Genomic DNA, 19,744 nt, shown 5'->3' with positions numbered 1-19,744 from the left:
GTGTATTCATTGGGGTGCCTGTTGTAAGAATCTGCATGTGTACTGTGTTCTTAACAAAAAGACATACAAAAGCGTTTGGATGAAGAATGAACCAAATATGTCTATGATTGTACATATGGTTAATTATATATGCAGGTGTGTCTAAATGCATTAATATTTTTTTATCAAAATTTGGTAAGATTTATAAAAACATATATAGACAAATTTCATGTTTTGTTTTTATTCCGGCTGTAATTTTATCTATATATACACAATTTTTCCATCTATCCTGATGCGCACTATATATGCTTATCTTACCCATCAATTATTCCAGACCAGACCACCTGAAATCCTATGTCCTTTTATTTTTCGTGTATTCGGATGATAGCAGCTCAACTGAAGTGGCACATGCAAGCAATTTTAAAACTTGAAAAGTTGTAGTTCTTAAACTTCTATTTTGATTGCACAACTCTTTCGAATAGACCTTCATAGTAAGACTCCACTTGAATATGTTTGGATAATAATTTTCAAAGAAACATAAGTTGCCTTATTTATAGTGGAAAAATATCAAAATAAATTAGTTAAAATGCTCAACTCGTCTGCTAAAGTTGCATATTATTGACCATGTAATAAACTTCACCTACCCAACAAAGTTTATGAAGCACCAATATCTTCACAATATCAACTCCAATATCCACCTAACTGAACACAAGATTATGAAGCAACATGAGCAACTTTTATAAAAAAAAATCATAAGCAAATTAGAATATACTAAAAGTATTTTTTTCTTACAAAATATATCATTGAAAAATAATGATGTGAGATCTTGTTTTGAAGCTTTTATTGAAACAAAGGTGCAACTGGAATTTGATTTTGATGCTTGATTTTTTTATTCCAAAATTATGTGCATGCACCTATTTCCATTACTAGTGGAGATGCATGTACCACAGGCATGTGTTTTCAAAAATCTACTAAATAAGTATTTATATTTATAAAAATTTTAGCCTATGTGAAATCCAACCACATAAAACCACAATTAAATTTACAAGTACAAACGGCTTGGAAACATATCATGACTCTTGAATACAAACCGAAACATGTATACATACAAAATGTGTTGTCGCTTAAATAAGGTCACAAGTATAACCAGAACATAGGGTCACAAATGCAAACCAGAACGTATATTGGATGTATTGAGATTTCTGCTAAAGAAATTCTACATAGGGAATGTTTAAAATATCCCCCCAAACCAAATCAAAACTTATTCTGATACTATGTTTGCCTTCTAGTCCCTTTATTCTAGAATATAGCAACATTTAGTCCTAAATCAAATCTTTTCAATTTTGACTAATACTACATGTAAAATATTATGTTTAATAGAAAAAATGACATATTTGCATAGCGATCTCTAGCTTTTTGATGCCTTATGTTTCTTAGTTCATCATCTGCGGAAGAGTACACACATACATTTTTTTAGAATTTGGAAACAGAATGCATTATCAGATAATGTTGTGGCACTCACCGTCTTCATCAACATTTTCCCTTTTATTTTTGTCACGAACACCTTGCCTGCTGGGTACGTTTGTTATATCTCCAAGCGGAAGATGTTCATCCATCGGGACCTGCGGCATGCTGTTTCGAGCTATAGGCCGACCAGGACAGGGTGCTGGTGGCGAGAATGGCATGTAGACGACGGCTCCTAGTGGTGGTGCTCCTTGGTTGACCTATAAGCCGACCATGAAATATCATCAACAGTCCTGCAGATAAAGTTTAATATGCTATGTCAATCATTCATGAAGAAACAAAAACACGTTCTACATAGCCACTGGTATATATTTTCAAGAATCTAAGATCAAGATGAATTAAAAAAACACATAGAGAAAATGAAATGTTATATATATATATATATATATATATATATATTACCTCCATGTTTGGCTAGTAGTATCTGATATTCTCATTAGTAAAGGTTGTAGAGCACTGCACCAAATCAATATAACTCGACATGCTGGTGGAGAAGGGGCTCATGGGGAGGATTAGCAAGTGATCGGATACGGGGCGCGATGTGCTGGCAGAGAAGGGGCTCACGGTGGAGGAGCGGTGGACCGGTGTGTAGGTCATGTTTGGCTTCTTCCTGCTCTACAGGGTGCACCGGGTGCTCTGCTGGGTGGTGCTCAGGCTGCGAGCATTCAGGGCCATGAGATGATGTGATGACGATGATGAGTGAGACATGGCTGGCCGCTCGGCGCTCGGGAGACGTGTTGGCAGCGCTCCTGCTGTCGCACGTGTAGACGACGACGCTGGGGCGGCGCTCGGGATAGGGCCGCGACGGCCGCATGGGAGGGGTTGTTGCGTAGGGAGGCGACGTCGAGTTCTAGATGGAAATCGATACACTAGGGTTAACCATATGGCCGAGGATTGAAACATGGAAATCGGTGAGAAACATGGAAAGGTTGATCAACGAGAAACATGGAAAGATTAATCAGCGAGAAGTATAGAAAGATTGGATACACCCAGGATGGAAACCATATCTCCGAGGATTGAAACATGGAAATCAGCAAGAAACACAAAAAGATTGATCAGCGAGAACATGGAAAGATTGATCAGCGAGAAATATGGAAAGATTGGATACTCCCAGGATGGAAACCATATGGCCGAGGATTGAAACATGGATATTAGCGAGAAATATGGAAAGATTGATCATCAAGAAACATGGAAAGATTGATCAGCGAGAGTCATGGAAAGATTGAAATTCGATGATTTCCATCCAAAACAGACGCGGGAGAGAGCCAATTTCGCATGTGGGTACATGTGGGTGGGTAAACAAAGGCACGGTAACAAAAAAATTACACTTTGGGCGGAATCATTTTCCTTTTGTCAGGTTTTTCGGTCCACCAAGGGTCTGTCAACCAACCGGCCTTACATGTGGGTCTTCAAGAGGAATTTTGTGAGGAGGGTGGGTGGGTGGGTTAATTTTGGTGATAAATGTTCTCAATTCTTTCATCCTTTTTAGTATAGATATAGATAGATTCCTTTTCTCCTCACACATATGCATGTGCTTACGTCATTTCTCCTTTTTTCCTTCTCTCCTTGGCTCCTCACAATGGTTTATAATATGGTCGGCGTAAATTAGCCGTATCCTTTGAAATAATAGCATACACAGAGGTGGGTTAAAACCACAAAAGTTGAAAACTAGTTCACTTAACAGCTGAATTGACACCGTAGGTGCTCCTTACAGAACAGGGCAAACTACTACTTCAATTTCAACACAAGCTAGGGCATAATCACAAAGTCTAAAAAATAAGGGAAAAGTCCAATTTTCAATCTCGAACTATCGTAAAAGTCTGATTTTCAATCTTTAACTGCGAAACCAGACAACATAGGCTATCCAACTGTCAAAACCGGGCAAATTTGGCCCTTGGGGTGGTTTTGAAGGTGGTTTTGCATTTTCTAAAAAAATAAATAAATCCAATTAGATTTAAAAAAAATCAAAACTAATTCACTTTAAATTAGAAAAAAATATGAAACTAGTACCAAAATTTTTCTAAAAACGTAACCTATCTATTATTGCTCCATTTGAATCTAGTTAATCTTTCCAAGTAGTGTAAGAAGTGTGGAACATAAGAAAACGATATTTATCGCAATTCTTCTTCCACCACTTTGGATTGCCCCAAACCTTGTCAGTCAGGATTTTAGTTGCTCCCACCAATAAGATCATAATCCCAATATCTGAAAAAAGAGATTCTAACAGTAGAACTAGTCAAGAATTAACTAAGAAAAATAAGATTCTCGTAGCTGCTATTGCGAAATACGGTTTCCTTAATATCCAAATTTCCACAAGGGGGCTGGGCTGGAAAATAGTAGGAAACTAAATCATGTGTTACTATCATGGAATTGCTTTGACTGAAGTTGGCCACATACATAGCTCCAATCCCACGAGTCCAATAGGAAGAGCTAGTCCTCTAAAGTAAAGTAGGCGAATTCTGGCTAAATACAAGAATTCTTACTTTCACTAAAAATAATAAGCATAACTGCAAGCAGCCAAATATTATGAACATAAAAATTAGATCTAAATAGCTCACAAGTCATGTGGCAATAGATAGGTTACATTTTTAGAAAACTTTTGATACCCATTTCATAATTTTTTGACTTAAAATGAATTACTTATAATTTTTAGTGTAAAATTGAATATTTTAATTCTCACAAAATGGAAAACCACCTTCAAAACCACCCCAGGGGCCAAATTTGCTCGGTTTTGACAATTGGATGACCTATGTTGTCCGGTTTCATAGTTGAAGGTTGAAAATCGGATTTTTTGATAGTTGGAGGATGTAAACCGGACTTTTCCCAAAAAATAATGGCAAAACTATACTTAAGTATAGGTGCATGAACACAAAAGCCTCTAAAATTTATGCTTTCAGAAAGTTATTGACAAAATTTTATAACATCACAGCGCAACGTTCTAGGATGACATCAGTCTTTTTTTTTTAGAACATACCTATATTAAAAGTTAAGGATAACATACAATATCCATACAAATACAGGTACGCACACGAAGGATACGGAGGACAACTGTTCGGACCATTTAGCACGCAAGCCCCTAATATACAAAGAAATTACATTGAAGTTCCTGGAGCCTGCACAGCCCGAATCTTCCAGAATCTCCCGCCGCCGAGCATCGCCGGAAGCAGGTCGCCGTCGTTCCCAGGTTAGCAGAAACTCCATCGCCGCAAGGCTTTGAAGAGAGCCGCAAGAGACACTTATCACCATGGACAAGATGAAGGCATCGCCAGTAGACCATTGGCCGGGGTCACGCCCCGAGTTCCAGCGACCATGGAAACAGACCCGCCGTCGACGACCGAAGCCGCCGCGGAAAGGCCGAGTCTGCTCCGCTCTCCAAGCTTCCACAAAAACCAGAGCTGCCTCACCACCCCCGAAACCAAAAGCCAGCAGACATACCTCCCATCTAGGTCGATACTCCGCCGGCGGCCAGACTCCTGTACAGAAGCTAGATCCAGCTAGCCTCACCTTCACTGGCCCCTCGCCGACGCTGGAGCAAACGCCGCCGAGACGGGGACAAGGCCGGAAGGACTTATTCCATGGTAACGACGGTACACCTGCCTCACAATCGTTATCTGGACACAGACCCCTAGAAAAACTAGGACATAGCCTACCAGCTAGCGGGGAATCGACGATCCCACCCACCACCCGACGCCGAAACGGCCGCCGGAGGCGGAGTGGACCGCCGATTCCGCCGGTGGAGACCGGAGAACCCTGTCGCCCCCTTTTCGCCTCTGGAACTGTAGCACCGAGAGAGTTCGAGGACCCCGGCCTGTCACTGAGGATGACATCAGTCGAAGCACATTTCTTTGCCATGCTCGTGTCGTACTTCCCTCGTTAAAGTTGTACCATTATTATCAGTTACTTAGACTGATGTCCGGACCATATACTTTACCTGTAGTATCGGGGAAGCTCACCTTTCGCCCAGATTCCTTACCCAAAACCTCTGCTCATGATTGGCTCCAAGCTTCCTACGATACCTTAGCTGTCACCTGGCCTGTCAACTCTCTGTATGCCTATGCTACGATAAGATGTTTTTTTTGAAAGCACCCAGAAGCACTGAGGAATCATGTAAAAACTCAGTTGGACACCCGCGCTGACCGCACGTTCAACGCAGATAGGCTGCCGGTAAGTCCGAGGACGCGCCTGCCGGGGCTTACACACGTACACACACCCACACTCACACCACGGGAGCCCCAGCACCCCTCTGGTGAAATTTCCCCGTGCGACACCAAAGCACGTCCCAAACAGGGATCGAACCCGGGCGGGCGGCTCCACGACGGGAGCGCTTACCATCGCGCTACCAGCGCGTTCGCAAGATGATTTGTTCACTATGTACTTTTCTTTGGATGATGATGCATGGTACCTTTACATCTCAATATCTCATGATTATTAGCCCTCAGTCAAGGGAAATCTGGCTAGAAAACAAAAAAAAATTATACTGTCATCTATTTTCGTGGAGACGGTGATTAAAATAACATAAATTATAACCAGTGAGATAAGAATAATGGATTTGACTGATCGACCAAACTACTCCATCTGCTCCAGATTGTAAGTAGTTTTAGTTCTATCAGAAGTTAAACTTTTCAACTTTCACCAAGTTTAGAGAAAAAAAAAGCACTTTGGCCAGGTTTTAGATGGAGGGAGTACTACAGTGCAAAACATTTGCTGAGTTGTCTAAACTTAAATAAGGCCAAATCCATGTGGAAGCTATAAGGCGCCAATTGATTCAGTTGAGTTCATACCAGCATATATACTTCTTAAGCCACGAACAAGAATTATTTAAACACCCGACTAGAAGCCATTCAGCCTATATTTTGAGAATATATAATGAAATTAATAAAGGGCATATAATTTTAAATTAAAACAAAATATACAATAATGTATGGTAATATGAAATATTTGCTGTTTTGTTGAACGGTAATGCTATGGATAGGGCGTCCTATCCGTCAGACGCCCTATCCACCGTCCAAACTGGCCTCCCGATCACGCCTCTTGCTTCCGTGAGAACATGCCGCACCAGCGCATGCGCCGCTTGCATTTGGTACCCAGCTCCGTCCCGCCGCCCGCTTTGCCTCGTAGCCGCGCACCACTGCTCCTCCACCGATGCGACTGTCAGGAACGGCAAGAAGGTCAATGGTGGAGGTCCCCGGTGGCCGCACAACTCGGATTTTCTATTTATCGCGCGCGATAAATCTCCGCCCTATCGCAGCAGCGCTAGGGCCTGTTCATCTTCCGCCTCCGACAGGGGAGGGGGCGCGGCAGCCGGTGAGCTAGCCAGCTAGGGGAGGGGGGAGGGGGGGGGGTCGGGAATGGGTGGATGGTGGGCGGAGCGGCCGCCGTCGAGGTCGCCGACGGCCGGGGTGGTGGAGGGCGGCGGCAGCCTTATGAATCCGGGTTGCTGGGGGTGGGGCGGCTCTAAGATCGCCGGCCGTAGAGGAGGGCTCGGCGGCGGCGGCGGCCCGGCAGTGGCGACGGATCGACCGGCGGAGGGCGCGACAGCGCGGGAGCGCCGCCGGCCGGGCGGGGCTGGATGGCCGGTGGACGGTGCCGGCGGCGGGGGCGAGGAGAAGACGGCGGCGCACGGTGGCGAGCTCGGTTAGCTAGGGCGGCGGCGGAGCCTGGGAAGCGGGTGGGACGGTGCTTCTGCGATGGGATCCCATCCCATCGCAGCTGCGATGAATAGACACCCCCCGCACAACCCATAGGAAGAGCAGGCTGGCGCATCGCGAACCCGTGTCCAGCATGCATGGCTCTCCGCAACCGCGCGACTCTCCTACTCCCCTCTAAAAGATGCTCCTACTACCCTCCGATCGATGCTCTAGCTTCCCACCGATGCGATGGCCTCGTCCAGCGAGAAGGGTGGCGGTGGAGGCCACCAGTGACCCCATCGCGATGCGGAGAAGAGGGGGCGCCAAATCCGTCGTCTCCGGTGAACCAGTCTTCAATTCTTCACGGATACGGCTTGCCCTCATCCCCAGCCCTCACCCTCCATTTTGTTGCCTTGCAGGCCCGCTTCTCAGCAGCGAGCTCTGCCCGCTGCCATCACCATACGTGGAACGTCCTCATTGCCGAGTCTTCCCAACCTATGACCCCCTTGGTGAGCCTTGCCGCATTCCTGCGCAGCTCCTGTGCGCACCCCTGCCGTTCCACCACCCCTTACCGCCAGCGAGGCCATGGCTGCCCCTGCACGCCGTGTGCCGTGCATTGTCTGACCACACCCCTCGTTGCAGCCAAAGGGCGCCGAGTTGAGATGTTGCAAAGATTCTTTTTTTATATATAATGTTGCAAGAGATGATTTATGTTGTTGCAACAGGTGATCAGTTTTTATTTAATGATTTCAATTTGTGATTTCTGATTTTGCAATCATTGTTTCTGCATGTTACCATTTTGAGTGGATGTTGCATGAAACATGATGTACATGTTGCGATGTGAATTTTATATCTCAGAGTCAGATGTCATAGTCAAATTTACGTATGATTTTGTATGTTGGAAGAGGTGATATCCAATGCTACCTTAGTCAATTCTCAATATTGCGACGGAGCATCTGACGAGAATTTTTCCATTGAACGTCCGGGTGCAAGGAACACCGTTTGTTGTACAAGGTGGAGATGGGAAAATCGTTTGAAGTCAAGGCATTTTATATACCTTTAAATTAAAAGATTGATATACTAATAAAACTCTGCTTTGAATTCTTGGTATATAAAATTTGAATAAGAAAATCTAGACGAAATGGCTGAGGTAAGCACTCCATCCATCTTAAATGATGCAACTGTAGCATTTAAAATTTGTCCCACAAAGAATTGTGACTTCTATTTAGCTTGGTAGAGACCATCTCATTTCAGACCCACGTGGTTGCTCTATCTGATTGGCATAGTTGTACACAAAACAAAAGAATGAATATGCTATTATTAATTGGAGGGAAACAAAGAATTTGACTTTTATTCATGCTGTCATGGTAACTAATTAATTGTAATTATTAATCGGGCCACCTAAGCTGTCGGTATTTACCGCTAAGTCTGTTCAGGGATACCCTTAGCAGTAGAATTGTAGGTAGGGATTGACTGCTCTGGAACTCGATGGTGCAAGGAACACAAGGATTTAGACAGGTTCGGACCGCGAGATGCGTAATACCCTACGTCCTGTGTGGTTGCTTGTATTGCCTTAGGTGTTGATGTCTTTTGAGGAGATCCCTGCCCGCCCTTATATATCCGGAGGGACAGGGTTACATGGAAAGTCCTAACCGAATACAGTTGGAGTCCTACTACAACACAATCAGATAGTTTTCTTATACTGCAGCTAGTTCTACGCCTATTCGGGTAGTTACAAGAGAGGTAAGGTACATCCATGAACTATCCCTTGCTCTAGAACATTCTATGCCTATAAGCAGTCCCGCTACCCCGGGTCTGACATAAGCCATTTGGCTTCTATATTAATTTGTCTGAAAAATTTTAAAATTGTATTATTTGAGCACCTAGAAAGACAATAAACAAAAATGAATAAAAAATAATGTTTCACAGTGGTGCTTTCAAGTGTAAAAGTGTAAGAAAAATTTTGGGGGGGACTGCCCTATTAACAAACAAACCTAGGAAATATTTACATACTCTCTCCCATCCTATGGAAAGTGCAATCCTGCATTTGGAAAAAAAACCCACAAAGTGTACAATTCTAGAGATTGGATCCCTATTACCTGTCTAAAAAAATGGCCAGATTTGAATTGCATGCCCAAGCTAACCACATGTGGCAAATAAATGAGGTTATAAGAGTCTTTTCACAATACCACTAATCTATCTAAAAAACCTAGAATTGCACTTTTCCTGGAATGCTGGGAGTATGTTTGATTGGGGTATTGGGTAGAGAATGCAATTCTAGGGTCATTCCTGACCGGGAACCTGGGGGAAAGAAAAGTAAAGTATACGCTCTGCACTAAGCATAAATACAATAGTATTTTGATTTAAGTTGCAATATTTTTTTGAAAATACATGTAAGTTGCAATCTTAGTGGGACGTACAATTTGTTTATTTAATATAATGCATTTGATACTTTAAAATGCCACCATCCTGAGATTTTAAGGCATACTGAAATTGAATATGGCTCTTCCTGTGTGGGACAGGTTAATTGTGTGGCCACATGGAATTCGAACATCATAGCACCGCCCTACGAGTCTGACCACTATAACTGGAGTGAAAAACCGTTTGTCCGATCCACTCTCTAGCTAGTTGCCTGCAATCACCTCTCCATCATGATCTCTGCCCTATATTACAGAAGAAGCAAGGTAAATTCATAAAGCTGCCGACGAATATTTCGCACTAGTACATTTATCCTTTCGCAAAGCCTGCTCCGATCCTGAAGATGTTCTTGCGGTGGCCTCCGGTGAATCTTCATCTATCATAGGGCAACAAAGGCTGCGGCGCCCACCATTTTCACGTGACGGTGTGCTCATTTTACCAACCTTTAATTTCTGACCCCTTCCTCGATCATCAATCCTCCAACTTTCGGAGATACGCGAGCCGGCTGGCCGGTCAAGCAATTTGTCCCCCAATTAAGCTGGGTTGGTACACAGTAAAATCTATAGTTAGGGGTGAAAGGTGCTTGTTACACTAAGTTCATATAAAAGGTTCTTGCTGACGACCATTTTGGCTTTATGCTGGCGGCAGTTATAGTTTCCGCTGTTACACTCTGTGTGAGCTAGCACAAATGCTCTGTTACGCTGAATCTGTGCTGGCAGTTCTGTGACCGCCAACACAGATTATCTTTGGTGGTAGTTGGGTAAACCCGCCAGCACAAAAACTTGACCAAACATTCACATATACATGTCAATTCATATGCATATACAATTCTATCATGATACAAAATCTCAAAATATTCTGAATGATTTAAAGTGCAAGCACCACATATTCAACTAAGTAAATACATATTACAATCTAAATGTTCCAGAAATTCAAGATGCAAATGTTCAATTCCATGCCACATCATCATCTAAGGCATATTGTTCGCAAGCAAGAGGTACTTAACACAGTTAACATCGCCAACCTTGTAGCCCAGGCTTTCGTCAATAGAAATCAAAGCACGGATCAGTGTGCTGTCCTTTGCTTCACATCTACGAGCGAGGAAGTGTTTTGCTGCAGATGGTGAACATTGGTTTCGCGGCTAGAGATAAGGTAGATCGAACTTCAATAGAAGTCTGGTACAGGCCTTCCCTAGTAATTAGTGTACCCCCTCGTACCAATGATAACCCAACTTCTCCAAGGTTTGACATAAAATTTGTTCTAAACTCATCACCGTGAAGGTGTTATCAAATATATCCTGCAATGGAGATGGAAGACAAATATTATGAATTGCTCCGCATAATCAAAGGAAGTACCATAATATTTCTAAATCAACAAGAACTCACATACCATGTCATTTACATTTTCTTGTGCAAGGCTCTCATAGAGACTAACAATACCATGTAAATTCTGTTGAAGCCCTTTGATTTTGAACCATGACAAGTTGGAATTACATAACCATGCCTCTCAAGTTCTAAAAGGCAAGCTTCCATGGAACTTCTTTCATAAGTCAATTGTGATGCTTTCCTACTAGCCATTATTGGAATCATGGTACCTAGATCTTCTCTTGATGGTATCTCGAAAGATTGTCAGTTTCTTAAATGGATGGTGTTCAGTAGTTTCCACCTAAGGAGGTGTAGCACCTAGCCATTTAACTACCTCGGCAGGCCATGTAAACATATCGATCCATTGCATTAGAGGTAATATTAAATTAATAAGGATCCAACATTCTTAATCGGACAAAAAGTTGATCTTACTATTCCTGGAGTTGGTAGGTTTGCTTGACGACATCAAGTCAGCCTAGTTCTGTTCACTTTGTTTTAAGTGATTCCAGAAGGGCGAGCCTCAGGCAAAGTGAATTCCTTATGCCCAACAACCACTACCGCTACTACTACGAACAAAGCCACGACCACCACTAGAATGACCAAACTCATGACTAGCCATATGCCTATCCGTGAACAATTGCATAGAAATGTAATGCAAATTTCATACAAATAAAAAAAATCTAAATAAATTCTAATCATAATAACAATAAATTTTTGTAATTGCATCCTAGGGCGGCGCGAAGGTCGAACACAAAGGGGATGAGGAGGCCTAGGGTTTCCTATGGATGGTTCATCGGGCCGAAGCTAGTAACAGGAGGGAGACATTAAGCAGCGGCAGGAGCTTACTTGCTGGATCGAGGAAGAGCGGGCATGGCAGTGTAGGGGTGGTCAATGATGTGCAGGATGCGCAGGAATGGGCGGTGGAGCTGTTCGGGCGTAGACGTGGAGGGGCTCCTCCGACGGTGATGCTGCGGGGAGTCTTTGGGCTACCTGGCGTCGTCGTTACAGATTCATGCCAGGTCCTGGAAAATTCCCAACCCCCCCCCCCCCCCGCCAATATTGGCAGGCTACATATGCATCTGCCGGCACAAAATTTCTTCCACAATTTGTGTTGCTTTATGAGATAAAAGTTTTAAATTTGATGGTGTTATATATATATATATATAACATTTTATAAAATCACGCCAGTACACATATATATAGTTATTATACACAAAAGTTATTGTATTTTGAATTAGTGTTAAGACAAATCAAATTTCTTGTTATGAGTCCAATGGAAATAATTATATAAATCATGTATTTCCTGAAAAAAGCAAAACTTTTGCATGACCCAATTTAATAAGTCAAAGACCATATATTAAAAAACTGAGCTCATTTGGATAAATTTTTGGCATACATGTTTACCGATTTGAAACATCTCTTATGTAGTTTCATAAACCTCAAGGCAAACTTTGAAATTTACACTCAATCTAACGTCTTTTACGTGATATGCACTTCCACCTATTTTTCAACACATAATATAACCTCTATAAGTCTTGTATTAGGAGATTCAATAATATTCAAAGTTATTTACTATTTTCTAGGGATTAATTTCTTTTTATCATAATTCTTAAAAAAATAATTGTGCTGGCAGGTGCTTAAGACGCCTGCAAGTACAATTGGATCCTACCGGCGGATACTTAAAGACGCCTGCCAGCAAAATCGGGTACTACTGACGGGTACTTAAGATGCCCGCCATTAGAAATACTGGTCTTAAAATTAAAGCAAGTGCATACTGTATTGAAGGGATAAGAACACTCCCTCTTAGCTTGATGTGTACGAGCCCTACCACCACTCCTTTCACACCGCTCCGCCACGCTCCTTCCCCCTACAGCTCCCCCACCAAGAATGGCAACGGGTCGGGTTCGGATCGGATGGAGTCTCCGTGCACCCAAAACCGAAACCCGAAATCGAAACCCGAACTCGAACCCGAACCCGAAACCGATTCGGGTGGAAATCCATCACCAAAACCAAACCCGCGTATACCCGAAACCCGAATGGATACCCGAAACCCGCAGATAAATATACACATATTCACATGTATAAACAAGAGGCAACAAATAATAAATATTTTCATGACTCAACTTTCAATAAATTTAATAGTCTAAGTAAACAAATTATCATTAACATATTATAAAACATGAGTTTTAATTCCAAATAATTTATTTCGGATATCCATTGGATATCCACGGGTGGAAACCAAAACCCGAAACTGAACCCGAAACCAAACCCAAACCCGAACTTGAAAACCGTGGGCGAAAAACCAACACCAAACCCGAAACCCGAAAAAACGAAACCCGCGGATACCCGCACCGAACCCGATCCGCTGCCATCTCTGTCCCCCACCACTCTGCAATCGCTCCTACCCCACCGTGCCACCGCTTCACCATCGCTCTGCCGCCCGCTAGCACGCCTTCACATCTCCATCGCTCTGTTTGCCTCTGGTGCCACGGACGAAGCCCAGCCACATCTCCCACGAAGGACGAAGCCCGACTACCGCACGAGCTCCCAAACCTCATCGCCACCCTCGACCGCGCCCTAGCTCCCTGACCTTGCCGCCGCTCCCGACCGCGCTGCCACGGACGCCGATGATGCGAAGTTGTCGACCTGCTCTTCCATCGATGTTGCTTGAGTTAGAAGGAGAGGTCTATCGCATGCAAGCACCTCAGGCAACACATCAGCGCCGAGCAGCTCCCAGTTTGTGCCTCTCCCCCTCCCTGACTGCTCGAACAAGTCATGTCACACTAAGATCATATTTCTTAGGAGCAAGGCCGGCAACATCTTCTACAAGTGCCCCAACCATGTTACAAAGTGAGTATTTAACGTATTCAGATCATTTTTCTATTTTGATGACTGTGTCTGATTAGCTCATTAGGCATATGTTTGTCTTATCTTGTTTAGCATATTTTAGTATTCCAGTTAGATTTGATTTTAATAATGTTAGATACGTGGGTAATTGGTAGGATAATCTGAGATTTTGTTCGTGTTACTGGTGGTTGGAACATGTCTAACTGAGGTGACTACTAGACAAGCGTCCACATTTGTTCATTAATCATGGTGGATCTAGTGTCATCGGTCCCCATAGTACAGTTGATGCTCAAACTTTAGTAGCGGCACCAGGACTGGTCTAGCCACGTCTTTTTCAGCATGAAAGAATTATTGAACAACCATCTAACAATAGTTAATTTGAGCATGAACTTTGAAGACCTAAAGATGCAATTGTGTCATAGGAAGATGGAGATGTGTCAAATGAAGATTCAAAATGGAGAAACACATCGCTACATTGCTGACTTGAAGCAGGAGGCTGATAAGAAGAATGGAGCTCGAGTTGGTACCCTTGGAGTTTTCTTTGGTTTAGTTGTAGGCGTGTCAGTATATCTCTTTGTTTCTGGATTATTAGTTAGAGGTTAGACTTGGCTAGATTGTACCAGTACTTTAGGCTTGTTGTTTCCATTCTAATTGTGTAATGTGCAACTTGGACCATTTGCGTATGCAATGGATGAGACTTGTATTACCAGACTTTGTGTTTGATATATGTTTGCACTTTATATGGTATGTTAGCCTAGTTTGTAATATTTTGTGCTTGAATTAATACATGGTGTTGCAATGCTTGATGAACTTGAACTTTCTAAATTTGAAACTAACCAATTTGTGTTGTCGGACCACTTAAGATACTGCCAGTAAAAATGTAGACCATTAACACTGGTGTGTGTTTAGGAGGCCTGCCCGCATAAAGGGCTTACTGCTGGCGGTCCCCCTGAGCAATTGTGCTAGCATCATTAAAAACCAACCGCCAGCATCGCAAAAGGAAGGCGCCAGCAAAAACCGTTTCTGTACTAATGCTATCTATCTAATGTTGATTATTGATGGTAAAATCTATCTAAACATCACTCGGATAGACGTTTCATCCTCCTCCAACACTCGATTTATTTCTCTCTTCACTCGGGTGGTTCGGTTCTAGCGAACTCCACACCAATAATATTAATAGTCCTATTCTCTCCAGCTAAATTGTGCTCGATTTGAGGTTGGGCAGGAGAAAGAGCTAATGTTAGGAGGGAAGATGATGATCGATACCAGTCTAGGGATGCAAGTTAGATATATTTTGGACCAATGGATCGACCCAAAAATTGATAAAGTAAACAAGAATGGCATTCTGCGTAAATAATTTGAGAGGAGAAATGAACTAGAGTGTCATCCCATCGTAATTATTTAGCTGACCCAAAACACCATTGGGTACCCACTTGCATCCTTATGGGTCAGCCATTCCATAGGTAATGCCATCGATTCAAAACAACGAGGGTTCGGACAGATTAAAATGCTAAGTATCTGTTGTATTGATTCTCAGGGATCCTAGCTAGAAAACCCTGCAATGCAAGAACAGTCGACGATCGGTAAATATGCGTGCATTCTGCCTAGCTAGCGTGCTGTCAAATGTTCAAAGAGCGCTTGCATGATCCAGAAAACTGAACGGGACATTGATCATGGTTGCATGCTTAATTATATGCCTGAATTATAGCAGCACTGGTACAAAATGCAGCAAATTATATAGATACATTTATATATCCCCACTGACAACTTATAGCACCAAAAGTAGTAATACATGCATGATCACATGCCACCTCATAGCAGTTCATGTCATCTACATGCATGTTTGTCTCAGCTCACACACACACACACACACACACACACACACACACACACACACACACACACATATGCATCTCATTAGTAATTAAGATACATGCGGCATGTATATGCAGTGACTAGCATATGATCGAGATATACTCAATCCGTCCTAAATTATTAGTCGTTTTGGCTTTTTTAGATTTATAATTTTTGCTATGTATCTTCTTATATATTATGTCTAGATGCATAGTAAAGTCTATGAATTTAGAAAAGCCAAAACGACTATAATTTGGAATGGAGGGAGTATATAACAAGACCAGCATGATATATATAGCTAGCTCTCGACCCTAGAGGTATGTCTACTTGCCGTTTATTTATTGGACACACCATGTATTATTGTTGCTAGCTAGGTAGGAGTATAAATATAGCTAGCAGTGCTTCTAGCAGCTGGCTGGCCACACATAGGATGCATGTATCACATGATAATCTATATCATTCGTTGTTGAGTACGTGCTTGGGTCGGATAGATGGTGGTGGCTGGAGGGTTAATTATATTTAGGGGTACATCACTACCGGATTCCGGCCATTTGCCGTGTGCCCAAGGCACACGGCAAAGGCCCCAAAACACACGGCATACATGTTCGCCGTGTGCGGCCCATGGCGAATCCTCGACGGCGACCAACCACGACGGCAAAGCCGGCTTCGCCGTGTGCCTTTTATCGGGCACACGGCAAAGACCTTTGCCGTGTGTTTGGGCCGGCACCCGGCAAACTAAAGCACATGACGGCGGGGTCGGCCACGGGGGACGGTAACGGCGCGAGGAGACGGCGCTGGGTTCGAAGTTCCTCATGTGCTGGGTTCGAAGTTCCTCGTGTGCCATGGATCCTGGCACACAGAAAAGATTTGAACTTCGCCGTGTGCCAGGGATCCTGGCACACGGCAAAGATTTAAAAAAAATAAAAAATAAATTCTGCTACAGCTACCGCGTGCCGCACACGCCCAGCCGCACGCGCCGCCGTGTACCGCCGCCGCCGCCGCCCGCGCCCGCACGCCACCGCCGCGAGTCCACGTCGTCGCCGTCGGCCGCCGCACGCGCCGCCGCGTCCAGCCGGCCGCCGCGTCGGGGCCGCGCTCGCCGCTCCCGTCAGCTCCCTCCGGCCGGACCCTCTAGGAGGCTCGTGGCCCTCCGGCCGCCGCGCTCACCGTGGGCCTCACTGCGTAGGGGCAGCACGCGGAGAGAGAGATGAGAGGGAGCGTGTGTGGTGGAAGATGAAGGAGAGAGGAGAGGCAGCGTGTAGTTAAGGCATGAACCATAGTTCACCATGTGCCAAGATCCAAGACACACGGCGAAGTCTTACTTCGACGTGTGTCAGATCCAAGACACACGGTGAAGGCTCGACTTCTCCATGTGTCAGACTCTAGACACACGCCAAAGTTAATTTCTATTATTTCATGTCCACTAGTTTGATAATGAAATATTCAAAAATTAACTAAACCTAAACACTCATATTTTTTATACGGCCTCAATGGCATGATAAATATTTTTTGACTAACTCAAATTTCATTGTTTCATGTCATTATTGATTATATTTTAATTATGTCAATTAAAATAGTTTACTTGCAATTAATACATTAAAAATATCAAATGGACTTGGAAAAATATGAAAATTCAACATGAAGCAATCATTAACGCATATTGTCTATAGAAAAAGTTTAAAAGTCAAACTCAAATTTTTCTATCATGACATGTAAAATCTAACCTCATCCTCTTCTTCTCTCTGAAACTTCTCCGGGAATCTCTCAATTTGTAAGCATCATCGTGACAAAATATTCGTATAGTGCTCAAATTTTTTATCATACATTCCACGTATGATAGCATGAAGCTGCGGCAAATCTCATAATTTTCTGACATCGTTCTAATTTTACAGAATTTAAATACTATTTGCCATCACGATCGTTGTAATGTTTCATTACCACAATCTTTGAAATTTTGTTTCAACTACTATTTAAGCTCTAACACTACAGTCAATATTATGAATATCATTTTTTACAATTTTTTTCCCATTATTTCATGCACTTTGCAATTAAATTTGATTTATACGGTAAAAATCATTGAAATGAAATAAATTAGTTAAATACAACTAACATTTCTATAAAAATATCATATTCAAACATTGAGTACCAAACAAATTATGGGGAGTGTAGAAAAAATTTGGAAGAAAAATATAAACTTTTTTTTCATGTTCGCCGTGTGCTGGTCTGAGGCACACGGCAAACACCACTCTTTGCCGTGTGACGAGGGCCAGGCACACGGCAAAGGACCAAGTTTGCCGTGAGTCACTTTGGACACACGGCAAATAATAACGTCCGCCAAGCGCCGTTTGGTGGCCTGACGGCAGAAGAACGTTCGCCGTATGCCAAACCTCTGGTACACGGCGAAGATTGGATTTTGCCGTGTGCCTGACTCTGGCACACGACAAACAATGACGCCCGTGAGGCCATCACACGGACCCTGACGGCAGAACCGCGTGCGAGGCACGTGATTCATGTTCGTCGTGTGCCTGCGGGTTGACACACGGAGAAACGCCACGTTCGCCGTGTGCCTGCGGGTTGACACACGGAGAAACGCCACGTTCGCCGTGTGCTAGGGCTTGGCACACGGCGAAGAGTGTCATTCGCCGTGTGTTTCGTGTTTGCCGTGTGTTTTCTTGCAGGCGCACGGCAAATCATCTCTTTGTCGTGTGCCCAATAAAATGCACACGGCAAAGTCTCTGGCACACGGCGAATTAGCGTTTTCGGGTAGTGCATCCTCCTGCCGCCGGAGCCGGCCTCACGCTGGCAGTTGAAGTAACGGCGGCGACCGGCTGGCCGAGGTGGTAGAGCTCGGCGAAGTCCCTGGTGTTGAAGTTCTGGTGCCAGCCGGGGGCGTACACCGTCTGCCGCCCCAGCTGCTGGAACAGCATCAGCACCAAGCGGTGGATCCCCATGGTCGGCCGAGGGGGCTCGTAGCACATCACCTCTTGCCCTGCGTGTGCGCCCCAGAGGGAACCCATGCATCGACGATGATATTATCACATCCATAATTAATTGTCAGATAGAACCTAGCTAGCTTAATTAATTAAGACGGAGAGAGCTAGCTGATGGCTCACCAAACGAAACTCCTGTAGTACAGTGACCAGCCTGCATGAAAAAGTCAGTCTGTGGATCAATAATCCGGCCGTGTATAGTAGTATATATCATCATCACCACAAGATGTACATGCACTAGCATGTACACTAGAGACTATGATGAGATTATTGAATTAATATTGCATGCAACAACCAGTTTAACCCAAACATTTAAACTGATGGGAAGAGGTGAACAATTCACTTATTCTTCAACAAAGACAATGCGTAGCAGCCTCCGTAACAGACTAATTTTACCAGTGCAAATACTCTCTAAGGTTAGGGTCGCTTGAGCATCCGGGTCGACCATCACCTGAATGGGGCTGGACAACACAAATTGAATTACAACATGCACTAACGAAATTGATCGTAGCTAGGACGATGGAGAACGAAGAATGAAAATGAATGGTGCATATATATACAAGGGTGTAGAACGTCCTCATGTCGGGTCCGCCAACCTCGACCCTGGGCTGCTGCGCGACCATGGACGGCTTGAGCTCGCAGCCGTTGGACACGGTCCTGGCATTGTACCCGACCCTTAGGTTTGTGGTCCGGACGAAGGGGTCAAGCACGACGCTCACAACCTTGCCAACAACCAACGGGTCCGTGTCCCTGCCGGCCATATGTCGTGGAGAGCAGGAGCAGTCACCCAACAAAGAAAATAAAGCTAATTAAGCTAGCCCCTGCTGCTGCAAACTTCTTGTTCTCTATGCAACAGCGGATGCTATTCGGGACCGGCTGAAACTCGCAGAGCTTCTGCTATCTCGATTTGGCCTACTGGTTGCTTGGTGTTGTGGTATGCATTCATGGATGCTATATATATAGGAGCCTGCCAAGCTTCGTTCAGGATCGGGGATGCTACAATAAGCCGGGATCACTTCGATGACCGATGAGCATACTGCTGAACGGTATGTAGAATCTCCCATCTTAGCTTACGGCTGGACAACGTTAGAATCTCCCATCGTTTTCTGTCTCCATGTGGACGTGATAGGCTCGGCAGTCG

At 43.9% G+C, this 19,744-nt stretch overlaps 1 pseudogene; it reads right to left on the bottom strand.

Annotated features, from left to right (window-relative positions):
- Window positions 1-1,678: 1,678 nt before the first annotated feature.
- Window positions 1,679-19,364, bottom strand: LOC120669122 (annotated as a pseudogene).
- Between the last annotated feature and the right edge of the window lie 380 nt (window positions 19,365-19,744).

Source organism: Panicum virgatum, chromosome 4N (assembly GCF_016808335.1).
Source record: "Panicum virgatum strain AP13 chromosome 4N, P.virgatum_v5, whole genome shotgun sequence".
In the NCBI taxonomy this organism is placed as follows: domain Eukaryota; kingdom Viridiplantae; phylum Streptophyta; class Magnoliopsida; order Poales; family Poaceae; genus Panicum; species Panicum virgatum.
The sequence above is the reverse complement of the archived record's forward strand: the minus strand, read 5'-3'. Positions and strand labels throughout refer to the sequence as shown.